This window comes from Mesocricetus auratus, unplaced genomic scaffold (genome assembly GCF_017639785.1).
Source record: "Mesocricetus auratus isolate SY011 unplaced genomic scaffold, BCM_Maur_2.0 Super-Scaffold_100014, whole genome shotgun sequence".
In the NCBI taxonomy this organism is placed as follows: domain Eukaryota; kingdom Metazoa; phylum Chordata; class Mammalia; order Rodentia; family Cricetidae; genus Mesocricetus; species Mesocricetus auratus.
Genome location: NW_024429197.1, coordinates 734384 through 746676, shown reverse-complemented (window position 1 = coordinate 746676; position 12293 = coordinate 734384). Strand labels below are relative to the sequence as shown.

General features: G+C 45.8%; 1 protein-coding gene and 1 long non-coding RNA gene across 4 annotated transcripts in view; one reads left to right on the top strand and one right to left on the bottom strand.

The window, feature by feature from the left end:
* The window catches only part of Kazn (kazrin, periplakin interacting protein), a 981286-nt gene that overhangs the window by 668384 nt on the left and 300609 nt on the right, over nt 1-12293 (bottom strand). The gene's annotated exons all lie outside the window — the stretch shown is intronic.
* Nucleotides 893-5383, top strand: LOC121144152. The gene is made up of 4 exons (XR_005881460.1): nt 893-1035; nt 3192-3410; nt 3535-3624; nt 5100-5383. It is a non-coding gene; the product is annotated as an uncharacterized LOC121144152 (long non-coding RNA).

Here is a 12293-nt window from a genome sequence, read left to right as displayed (position 1 = left end):
CAGGAAAGAGTCGGCAGTTACCAGCCACCTCCAAAAGATGAACAGCTCTTCCCCACCCTGCACAGAATGTTCCTCTGTGAGACCTCCCAGTCTGTGACAGCATCCTTGCTCTTGAATTGAGGGGACACATCTGCAGCTTAATAGCTCTTAACTCCCTAGATCCACTCAAAAGTTCCAAGGTCATCCCGAATCACCCATGAACTGATTATGTCACTGAGGCCCGAGACCTAAATTCTTTAAAGTTGTCCCCTTTGTGTGTCTACACACTCAGCCAAGGTTTCTTCTAGATCTCTCTGGAAAAAAAATTATTTATTGTGTGTATGGGTGAGCATGTGCACGGGCTAAGGTGTGCGTATGGAGGCCACAGAACTTCCACCTTGCCGGTCTGGGAATAGAAACGTCTTCACAGCTCAAGCCTGTACCCACGGAGCTGTGTCTCTGGCCTAACCACCATGTTTTCTCACCTGGAGAGAGGACATAATAAAGAAAACATGTATTTTTAAAGCATTAAAAAGAAAAGAAACCAGCATCTGCAGCATGGCCAGGCTTTCTCATCTGCTCCCGGGAGGGCTGATATCCCCCAGGCTCACAGGATCAGTGTGTGGCTTCTAAAAAAGTTCATGAATCACAGCCAGCTCTCCGTGATGTTCCTTTGCAGGGAAGGAACTGGATGTTTCCAAGACTGAAAAAAGAAAGCACCAGCGAGGGGGGAAGGGGCGGGGGAGCAAGAATCGGAAAGGGGAACCTGGGGGTGCCATGTACCCATTGTCTACGTGCTGTGGCTGCTGTCCCAGCCAGGCACAGGGAAGGCTTGTGTTAGGACCCATCAGCCCCAGTGGGGAGGATGAGAGCACAATGCTCTCCCACAGAACACCGGGTCCTTGGCCCCAGACTCTTGCAGCTGTATGCATCTGGAACAGTGCGTCCTGGGGGAGCTGCACAAACACAGGGCGCACTGAGGGGTCGGATGCTGAGGGGGGAACCAGGACAGCTGAGGATGCCCCAGCCTGTGAGATGCCTTTCCATCCAAACTGAGTAGGTACCATTGGGTTTTCTGTGTATTTATTTTTAAACTAGTATACAAAATCACAGGTTTCCTATTTCGTTTTCATGCATACTTAGTTTTGGTTGATCCTCTATTTTACTCCCCCATTTCTGTGGCCCTTATCTTTACTGTATCCCTCCCACTTCCATTTTCATATCACATGTGGGTTTTTAGACTAAGTTATTTCAGTGTGTGAGTATTTGCGTGTATATGCACTGTGCGTGCCTGGTGTTCACAGAGATCAAAAGGGAACATCAGAAACCCTGGAACTAGAGTTACAGATGGTTGTCACCCATCACGTGGATGCTAAGAACTGAACCTGGGTCCTCTGAAGGGGTAACAAGGGCTCAAAACCACTGAGCCATCTCCACAGCCCCCGTGCCCCATGTGTCCTATTGTCCACGCCACTCCCCTTCCACCAAGCCTCTTTCTTCCCCATGCCATGGTCTCCCAACCAAGAAGGTGCTGGACTGGGAATCTCAAGATTCTGCAAATGAATTGATGATGACACGGGTGATAAAAGAACCAGTATGTTCCTGGGCTGGCAGAAGGAACTTTGTGAAGACCCCATGCTTAAAGAGATTGTAGATTCATTGGGATCTCCCTTGAATCCCAGTGATCTCCTTCACAAAACGGTTCAAAACCAGTCCTAAAATGTGCACTGACAGACCGAAGACCCCAGATAACAGAAAAAAATCCAAAGCAGTTCTATCTGAGCTGTGGCACGTCTGTCCTTCATGGTGCCGCATCTCATAGATTAGTAACCTAGCTTAGGCATTTTCAGGCCACCCTACCTTTCATCCCTTTTATCCCTTCCTCTTGTCAGATGTGAACTTAAGCTCTGCCTTTTGCTGTCAAAATCCAGACACTAACATTATACACACTCAGTGGCCATTTAAAAGGAAGATGCCAATGTGAATCTCTCTGTTCTATTTGCCTGCCTCTACCTGTGAAATCTTTACAACCTGCATTCCAGGTGAGATTCAAGAGCAAAAGATGCCACTTTGTGGCAGAGCCAAGACTTCAACCCAACTGGGCTGAGTGACAACTCATGAACCACCTGCTGTCATGCCCTCGAACACTTGAGTAATGAATTTTAACATTTGAAAGCTTAACATTTCAACTCGCTCATGCACGTGACCCTACATGGTGTAGACTCCCCATTTGACAAATATAAGAGTTCCTCTCCCAGAACCATCTTACAGTGCCCCTCAAAATGCAACTTTAGTACTGTGGGTCATGCGTGGCATGAGATCCTAAATTCCTGATCAATGACTTCCTGTTTTTCTTTCTAGTCTGACACTCATTGTCTTCTGTCAATTTATCTAGGTTTTTCCCAATTTCTTACCTTTCCCCTCTTTCCAATATATCCCTTTATAAAGAAAAACATATATAGGGTTGAGCATATGGTTCAGTGGGTAAGAATGTTTGTTGACCAATCAAGAGGACCTGAGTTTGAATCCCCAGTCACCATATAAAGGATCCAGGCATGACTGTGAAAGCCTGTAACTTCCTGTACTGTGGGGAAAGAGATGGGTGGAGACCTCCAGCCTAGTTCTAGGACCAGTGAAAGACCATCTCAAGAGAATAAGTCAGAGACATCCTCCTCTGGCATGAATTGTGCACGCATGTTCACATCTGCACATATGGGAACACATACACACACACACACAAGCACACACCCTAAAACTGATGCCCATTCAGGGATGTACAAATGAATTTGTGAGAGCAAATTATAGCAGAATGTAACTAAGGCATAGATTAAATATTTCCCATACTTCCTACCTTTTTCTTTTTTTCCAATACTGGGATTACAGGACCCTACACACAGTGCTCTACCACCTGGCTGCTTCCCTAGGACAGGATGAGCACCCCGACCAGGAGGTGATTAAGCAAAGCAGCCTCTGAGCAGTCAGTGGGGAAAGGCAGACATTTTGCCTATTGTGGAAATAAAGCAAGTCCTGCAATGATGCCTTTGGGCCAGGGAAAGGATAGACAGATTTAGGAAAGAAACAGAAGGAATCGCTCATTAGGTCTTCAGAGATTCTGCAAGTGAAGTTACTACAGGCATGGTAGCCTTCCCAGGGAGAGATCCAAGAGTTCTGTAACTATGACACATAATGTTCCCATTTAATTCTCCACACAGTTCTTTGGGGACATGAGCTATTATCTTCACCACTTCAGAGATGCTGAAGCAGAGGCTCAGGAGATTAGGATGAGCAGCCTGGAGCACACAGCAGGAAGGGCTCAACCCCCGGAAGACATGATGGAGAGGATGCAAAGCATGGAGAGCCAACGCAGCCCCCTCTGGCCCTCTGTCCTAGTGTGATCTGAATGCAGGCATCAGGAGGCAGTTGAGCATGAGGTATTCTCCTGTCTCCTTCAGCCCTACCTCTTACTTCATTCCTTCTCATCCCCCTCTTCCCTCCCCACCCTTTATCCCTCTCTCTTAAATTGGATATGAGACAATGACTTTGTTATTTAAACAGGGGGTTGGCTTCCTGACCTTGGTGCTTAAAACAAATGCTCACATGGTTGAAGCTACCTAGTCCATCTTTGGAAAACTGAGAAGCACCAAGGTGAGTCCTAATTGAATTTATTACAAAATCCTCAGTGATACCAACATAGACCCATGATTATTATACCTCATCCCTCCAGAGCCAGTAGCACAGGCGGATGCTGGGGAGGACAGAGAAGTTCAGGTCCCAGGGAAAAAAGGAATTCTGGGAACTGAGTAAAAAGAGCAAGGAGAATTTTATTTAGGATTCAGGGGGTGCAGGCCCTAAGGGATGTGGGAGGTTAGAACTGGGAGGATGTCTTAACCAAGCAAAGGGAACCCAAGCATCCTCCATGGGCTCTGCCTACACATTTCTTGCCTAGGCTGGGACATTGGTGACAATTCACTGCGGGGCCATAACATAGGGACACACACTTTAGAGGCAGCCAGACCTTGGGTTGAGTTGTTACTTTGTTCTCCACTTAGCAGATTATCCAGTACTTCAGTCATCAACAGCTCCCCCATAAAATAGACACAATATCCACCAGCACACCCTGCTCTGAGACTGTAATGGCAGCTACAGAGCTGCCTCAAGAGAATAAGACAAAGGATGATACGGCAGGTCACCTGACCTTCTTCTGTGGCCAAAGTGCACATCTGGGCACATACAGTGTGCATTCAGCCCCCTCCCTCTCCCTTTCACTCTCCTTCTCTCCCACACACAAAAATGAAACCGTCATTTGTAGAGGATTCAGCCAATGTCAATCACACTGTAAGCACTCTACCAGTGGTCACCATGAAAGTAGCACCACACATCATTTTCTGGAAGATCACCGTGATGTAAACAAGGTACAAATGGTTAAACCATAGACGATTCTAACGGGGGCAAATCGGCCCCAATTCTGACCCCACTGTGCGCAAGATGCAGAGTTCTGTGTGTTACTACACTGTTCACCTCTGCTGTCCATCTTGCTGGGCAGATGTGTGTGGTTTCAGGCACACACATATACAGGAGGACACAGGACTTCATAAAGCAAGTCCTCGCCTGTCAAATCTGGTACTTAGCCATAAAACAGTGGCATGTCCTCATTCAGTGAGGAACTCCAGTTCAGTTTCTTTTCTCATTGTTACAACCAAATTAATTCCTGGCAGCAAACAACTTAAAGGAGGATTTGGAGTGTTGGGGCTCTCAGTCCATCATGGCGGGGAGCCCATGATAGCAGGAGCATGAGGCAGCTATAAGTCATGGGCAGAGAGATGATTGACAGTGCTCAGCTCCCTTCTCTTTTGTATTCATTCCATGACACCAGCTTGTGGAGCAGTCCCACCACATTCAGGGTGCTTCTCTCTTCCACTAACTCTCTTGAAACCCCCGCAGAGACACATTCACAGGTGTGTCTCCCAGGTGATTCTAAATCCAGCCAAGTTGACGCTGAAGAGCAACCACCACAGAATAACGTTGCAGTTGACAGGCAATCTGAAGGACCATACTTTGATCATTAAGTTTCTGAGCCTAACCCACCCCACCGTGGCTCTTATCACCCTCTCACTCAACAGACCCTCACAGACCTTTGGTTTGCCAAAGAGATGGGCTCACACAGCTTCTGCCTCTGAATGACGATGCTGGTCACACAGATTACGCCTGACAGCTCCGGAGCCTCTCTCTGACTTTCTGCTGATATTGGGGTGAACTTCAAACACAGCCGAGACTCCAAGTGCATCTTATTAGCATGAGTTGCTGGCCGGAACAAAGTCTGTCAAATTATTTGATAAAGATCTGTTCATTACCCTTATCCAGCCCAAAGGAAAATATAACTGAAATGCGGTCACATGCTGCCGGAGTGTGGGAATAAGACTGTCTCTTCTTTCTCCCTAATTAGAAAACCAAGGCTTAGAAAAATGCATAAAGGTAAATCAGATAGGAAGACAAGTTACAGGCTCTGGGTGCCGTTGTGGTTTGTTTTGTTTGAGTGAGGAACCTTTCTTTCTGGGTGAGTCACCACTTAAGACATTTTATAAACTCTCCAAAAGAAACAGCTTAAACCCAAAACACAACACCCCCCAACACTCATACACAAAAGATACTACCAAAACATGTATGTGTGTCTGCAGATTGATAACAATGCTGGGTGTTCACACATCTGTATGCAGATGTCTGGTCCATGAGGGTTCTGAGATGATGGATGAAGGCACTAGCCTGCCAAAGAGTGTGCTCTCCCTCCCTCTCTCCCTCCCTCCCTCCCTCCTTCCCTCTCTCTCTCTCTCTCTCTCTCTCTCTCTCTCTCTCTCTCTCTCTCTCTCTCAGTCTGAGGAGGGAGGAGAATAAAAGATACCACAGAGTAGGTCTTGTGCAGATGGTCATAGCTTCTGTGAGTTCCTGAGTGTGGTCAACATTCTGGCATGAAGTGGGGAGGCCCTGTGAGCTCCCACTTCTAACTGTGGATCTATGGAAAACTGATGGCTTATGCAGGAAAGAGGGTCATTTTCTGTAAGGATGTGACTCTACTGGGTGGCCCCACCTCTAGTGGTAAGTGGACAATACAACTGGACTTTATGGGTTATTACACCTTACGAAACACACGTCAAGATGACATGACATTGGGGAGTTTAGTGGGAAGGGGGGGACTGAGAAGAGAAAGGAGAAGCGCTGGGATGAATATGATCAAATGCATTACAGGAAAATCACCAAGAAATTAATCTTTTAAAAAGTTAGGGCTACAGTGTGAGCAGCAGAAATATCCAGTACACAGGGAAGAGGAGGTGCCCCCCCAAGTCCCCACTGCATTTGCCAAGAAGAACGGGGAGCTGCCAAAACATGAATAGTCTTGGGGACAATTCTACATTAGCCTGCTGTTAGCCACCAACCCAGATCAAACGACAGCAAAACAGTACTGCTGGCAGCTGACTCAGTCGGTAAAGCACTTGCTAGGCAAACTCTAGGATTTGAGTTTGATCTTCAACAAACTATGTTTTAAAAAAAGAAAAAGCTGGGCATGGTAGAGTGGGGTTGTAATCCCAGCAGGAGAGGTGGAAAGGGGGAGATCCTTGGGCCTTACTAGTCAGCCAGTCTAGCCAATCAGGAAGCTCCAGGTTTGGTAATAGACTGTGTCTCAAAAAATAAGGTGAAAAGCAACTATAAATACACTCAATGCCAATCTCTGTCCTACACACACACACAAACACAAACACACATTAGCTGTGTTTTCATGTAGGAAATGTTTCTCTGTGGTCATGGTTCTAAAACCATAACTCTGGGAGGTGAGGGTAGTCAGGCTGATAGGGAGCTTGGGAAAATATTATGGTTTGGATCTTAACTGTCTTCTGGGGCCTGGTGAGAAGACTATAGATAAAGCATGCTTCAGAACCCACATTTAAAACAAAACAAAACTAGATGAGCGTGTAGGTTCATTTGTACTCCTAGATGGTAGAAGACAGAAACCAGATACCCAGAGCAAACTGGCTACCCACACTAGAGAATTGGCAAGCTCTTGATTCAACAAGGGACCCTGTGATGGACTGTGATTGAGCCTGCAGCCTCTACATGCAGTTCAAACATTCACGAATAACACACATACACACTTGTACACATGTCCACCCAAAGTTGACACATTACAAATTTGTAGACCATATTGTACCATTATCATTGATAGGAGGTGATTGAACTTTGGGAGGTCAGACATGGCAGAGTAAACTTCTTGAAGAGACTGCTGGGACTCTGGCTCTTACGCTTCACCCACTCTCCTCCCTTGTCTCCTCAAGGATTATATGACCTCCCTACTCTGCATCTCCACCATGATGTACTCTGCCCCTATGCTGCTTATATAATGGGACCAGGTGACCATGGTCTGAGCCTTTTAAATCATGATTCAAAACGACTCTTTCCTCTTTGGTGATGATCTCGGGTGTACTGTCACACTGGCAGAAAGCTAGGGCAGAGAGGCCAGCTGCTCTTTAGGTGGGTCACTTAATGGGTCAAGGGCCTTGGGAATAGCCTTGAGGCCAATGGCTCTCTGCTTCTGTGTCTATAGCATCTATGAGTCAACTGACCATGGACTGAAAGTGTTTAGGCATCATCATGTCTGTATTGAAAAATCGGATGTTTTCTGGTCATTATTTCCTAGGCATAGAGTAGATTAATGATTTACACAGCATTTGGACTTTGGTAGATATTATAAGTGACCCAGAGATGATGTAATTTATCCAGATTTGTAGGGTTAATCTACAGATGATTTGTTCTACCCCCTAAGTGTAGATACATAGGTTATATGCAGATGCCACACCCTTTCAGATTCAGGGACTTCGGGAGATTTGTGTCTGCAGGAATTCTGGAGGCCATCTCCCAGAGACATGGAAGAATGACCAATACAATGTCCTCACCCCTTTTCCTTCTGTGTGTACAGATAGACTGCTTAATCCTGCCCCATGAGTCAAGAAAGAATACATAGATCTGGGCACGGTGCACACCTTTAATCACAGTACTTGCGTGGCAGAAGCATGTGGATCTCTGTCAGTATGAGATCAGCCTGGTGTATGGAGTGCATTCCAGGCCAGCCTGGGCTTCACATTGATACTCTGTCTCAAAACAAAGCAGAACAGGCTGGAAGAAGGGTGTCCATGACATCCAGACTAGCCCACAACATCTCCCACGCTACACTTAAGTATTCTTTCTGAGGCCCTAGCTGCTGTTGTATCAATAGGATTATATAATATCACCCTTCAGGAATCCGGGTTCCAGCCCTTCCCACCGTACAGTAGCCTCTGCTGACTGATGTTGGATTGTGGGATAAATGGTAAAATAAACATTTTTTGTGCCAGGCTCTTGTGCTATGTGTTGAAGCCACTAATGTCCCATAATCCTAATAAGAAAATAGCAGCTATTTTCATAGGCATGTCTGTCAAAATGTTTTAGACTCTCACAGTCGCCTATGTGCTTGTGCTCTGGTGTTACTTCTGTTGCAGTGATAGGGAAGGAAAGGAAGGGTTGATTTGACTCACAATTCTAGGTTACAGCCCATCATAGAAGAGTCACAGCGTCAGGAGCTTGGGACAGTAGGCATTCCACACCCATAGTTCAGAGACAAGAGAAATGAACGCACCTGTGCTGTCTGTTAACAGCTGCTTAGTAGTTAACTAGCTTTCTGTACTATTATACAGTTAAAGGCTCAGTCTAGGGAATGGGGCTACCCACAGTGGGCTGGGTATGTCCACAACAATTAGCAATAAAGACAATCCAGCATGCAAGATGGGTTTCAGAGATGGGGGCTCAGAGCTTGTGAGAGCGGCCAACCAATGACCGGTCTAGTTGAGTCCCAAGCAACAAGAAGGAGTCCATGCCTGACACTGCCTGTATGGCCAGGATCTGGAAGCTGGGTTTATAAACCTTAGGCTGAATCAAACATGACTGACAAAAACAAAAAGCCTGTGCAATGATTCCTAATGATATTCTGCTCATAGATCAGTGTCCAGCCCAAGTTGGCATCAGAGGGGCTTCCTCTAGCAGCTTATGGGAGCAGACACAGAGAACCACAGCCAAACATTAGCTTGGGGAACCCCACAGAAGAGGAGGAGGAAAGATTGTAGGAGCCAGAGGGGTCAAGGATACCAGGAGAATACAGCCCACAGAATCAACTAAGCAGGGCTCGCAAAGACTGAAGTGACGAGCACAGAGTCTGCATGGGTCTGTGTTAGGCCCTCTACATGCGTGCTGTAGTTGTTTAGTGTTGTGTTTCTGTGGGACTCCTAACAGTGGGAGTGCGGGTGTCTCTGACTCTTTTGTCTGCTCATGGGACCCTTTTTCTCCTCCTGGCTTCCTCACCCAACTCTGATATGAGAGTTTATGCTTAGTCTTATTGCATCTTGTGATGCTGTGTTTGGTCTATATAACTGGGAAGCCTGCTCTCTTCTTAAGGGAAACAAAGGAACAATGGATCTGGGTGAGAGGAGATGTGGGGGCCTTGGAGGAGGGACTGAGGGGAGGCTTCAGTTGGGATGTATTGTATGAGAGAAGAATAAAAAGTAATAAAAGAAAAACAATAAAGACAATCACCCATGCAGATACCCATGGGCCAGCCTGATCTAGACAATTCTTCAACTGAGACTGTCTTTAATACACAGCGTTTCGCAGGGCCATTCTGTATCTAAACAACAACAGCACTGAAATCAATTTGACCTAATAGAAGTTGAAGGAAATTTCCAGGAAGGAGATTCTCACTTTTATCTCTGCTCTACCTTTTATCCATAGGTGCCATGCTCCTTGGATACCTTGCTGATTCTCAATGTCTTTATATTCTACAGTATTGATTGGAAAAAGAAAACAATCCCAGGTCTCAATGCTTGTGTTAGGGAGAGCAGAGGCTAACAGTGAGCTACATCATCAAGGCTTTGAAGCAAAGACTTAGAGCAGGGCAGAGGATATGGAGCTCAGTGTGCTTAGGCTGCAGCCCTTGAGTAAAATAAAATGATTAGAATAAGATCCACGAGGCTACATACCTTTTTTAGAGAAAGCTTGGATATGTTCTTTTGATTTGTACTCCTGAATATAATTGTATATAAAGGAACCTGCCATTAAAATGTAGGAGTGTCTGTTAGCTAACAATAAAAAAGAGAGGATGTAGTGGCTCAGTGGTTAAGAGCATTTGCAACTCTTGTAGAAGACCCAGGGTTAGATCCCAGCAACCACATGGCAGCTCACAACCACCTGAACTCCAGTCCCTGGGCTTCTGGTGCCCTCCTCAGGCGTTCACAGGCACTGCATGAATGTTGTGCATATATACACATATGCATGCATACAAATCCATAAAAAATAATAAATAAATATTCAGAAGAACAACAAAAATAACGGGAGTTATTAAATATTAACAATTGCCAAGACTCTAGAACTAGTAAATGTGTTCTGGTGATCTATATAAAGACAGGATGGCTTTGCTGCTTTCATGTTAATTAGCCCAGTAACAAGTGTTTCCAGGAAGTCTGATTGGTGCTAAGTTATGCTCAGAGGCACCTGTGGGAAGAGGCAGAAGTCTCCGCCTAAGGGACATCCATTTCTTCTCTTAGCATCTCTTCTGCTTCTGATATGAAAAAAGAAGCTCTCTTCTGCTTTTAGGGAACTATGCTAGATAGTATTTTGTCAACTTGATACAACTTAGAGTCATTGGGAATGAAGGAATCCTCTCTCTCTCTCTCTCTCTCTCTCTCTCTCTCTCTCTCTCTCTCTCTCTGAGATATGATTTCTCTGTATAGCCTTGTCTGTCCTGGAACTTGCTCTGTAGAACAGGCTGGCCTCAAACTCATTAGAGATCCACTTGCCTCTGCCTCTAGGTGCTAGAATTAGAGGCATGCACCACCACTGCCCAGCAAAATAAAGAATCTTGAGAAAATGTCTCTGTAAGATTGGCCTGTAGACAAGTCTGTGGTGCATTTTCTTGACTACTGATTGATGTGAAAGGGTCCAGACCACTGTGCATGCTACCAGCCTTGGGCGGGGACCTACATTATATGAAAAAGCAAACTGAGAAAGCCATAGGGATCAAGCAGTAAGCAGTGTTCCTCCATGGCCTCTGCATCAGCTCCTGCCCCCAGGTTGCTCCCCTATTTGAGTTTCTGTGTTTTTATCACAGCAATAGAACCTCCCCATAAGACAGGAACCATAGGCACTATCCTGTCTTCTGTTTCAAAGGAGAGAAATGTGGCTAAGCTGGGTATAGTACATGTTCCCCATGACCATAGTCACAGGCCAATTGCAATGTTTGGATTATAAAGACTCATCTACCTGTTGACACTTGGCCTCCAGATGGTAATAGCATTGGGAAGTGATAGAAGCTATAGTGAAGGAGCCTAGTTAGAGAAGACAGGTTACTAGAGGCATGTCCTTGTAGGAGCCATCAGGGTCCTGCTACCTTGCTCTCCTGACTCTTTTTGTTTCGTGGCCATTCTGAGGAGAGCAGCTTCATTCCAGCATGTCACATGCTCTCTGCCATGATGTCCTACTTCACCACAGGCCCAGAAAAAACAAGCATGGGCCATCTTTCCCCTATGCCTTCCTGTCTTGGCACTTTCCTTCCAAGACAGTTAACATCCTCCCTCTGTCTCTTTTCCAAACTCTCTTCTTCCTCCACACCATGGTGACTCCTGAAGAAGCATCCCCAACTCCTCCTTAAGGGCCTGTGGGCTCTGCTGGACCACACCTGCATAGATCTCACCACCTAACAGACTGAATCTTCTCTGTCACTCCTCTAGAAATCATGGTCACCCTGGGGCACAGACACCATGGTTTTTATTGTTCTAATTATTCTTGGAGGGCTGGGGATGCTTCTCTACAGTAGAGCACTCGCCTAGCATGTAAAAAGCACTGGACTCCATCTCCAGCAGCATAAATAATGGAAATGAACAGAGGACACTCCAAATAATGTATAGAATGATGCTGATAATTATTATTTTGGCTGCTGGCACATCATAGATACTAAAACATATGTATTTGATGGAAACTGTCCAGCTTTTTCACTCTGTAAATGAGAAACACCACTCCAAAGGAGGAAGTGCATTGTTAAAGCCACAGGACTTATATGAAGGAGTAGAGGGTCAATGACACCTCCAGCGTGTAAGCTCAGAGTGGTGCTTGGGAGGGCATGTGAGCCTTGGGAATAAATGCAGAAACAGCCGTAACTACCATCGGCCTGTGAAATCCCTGGTTCTCCAAACTCACTAATGTGTGAAGCTTTCAGAACCCAAGAAAGAGACAGTTGGAAGAGGTGG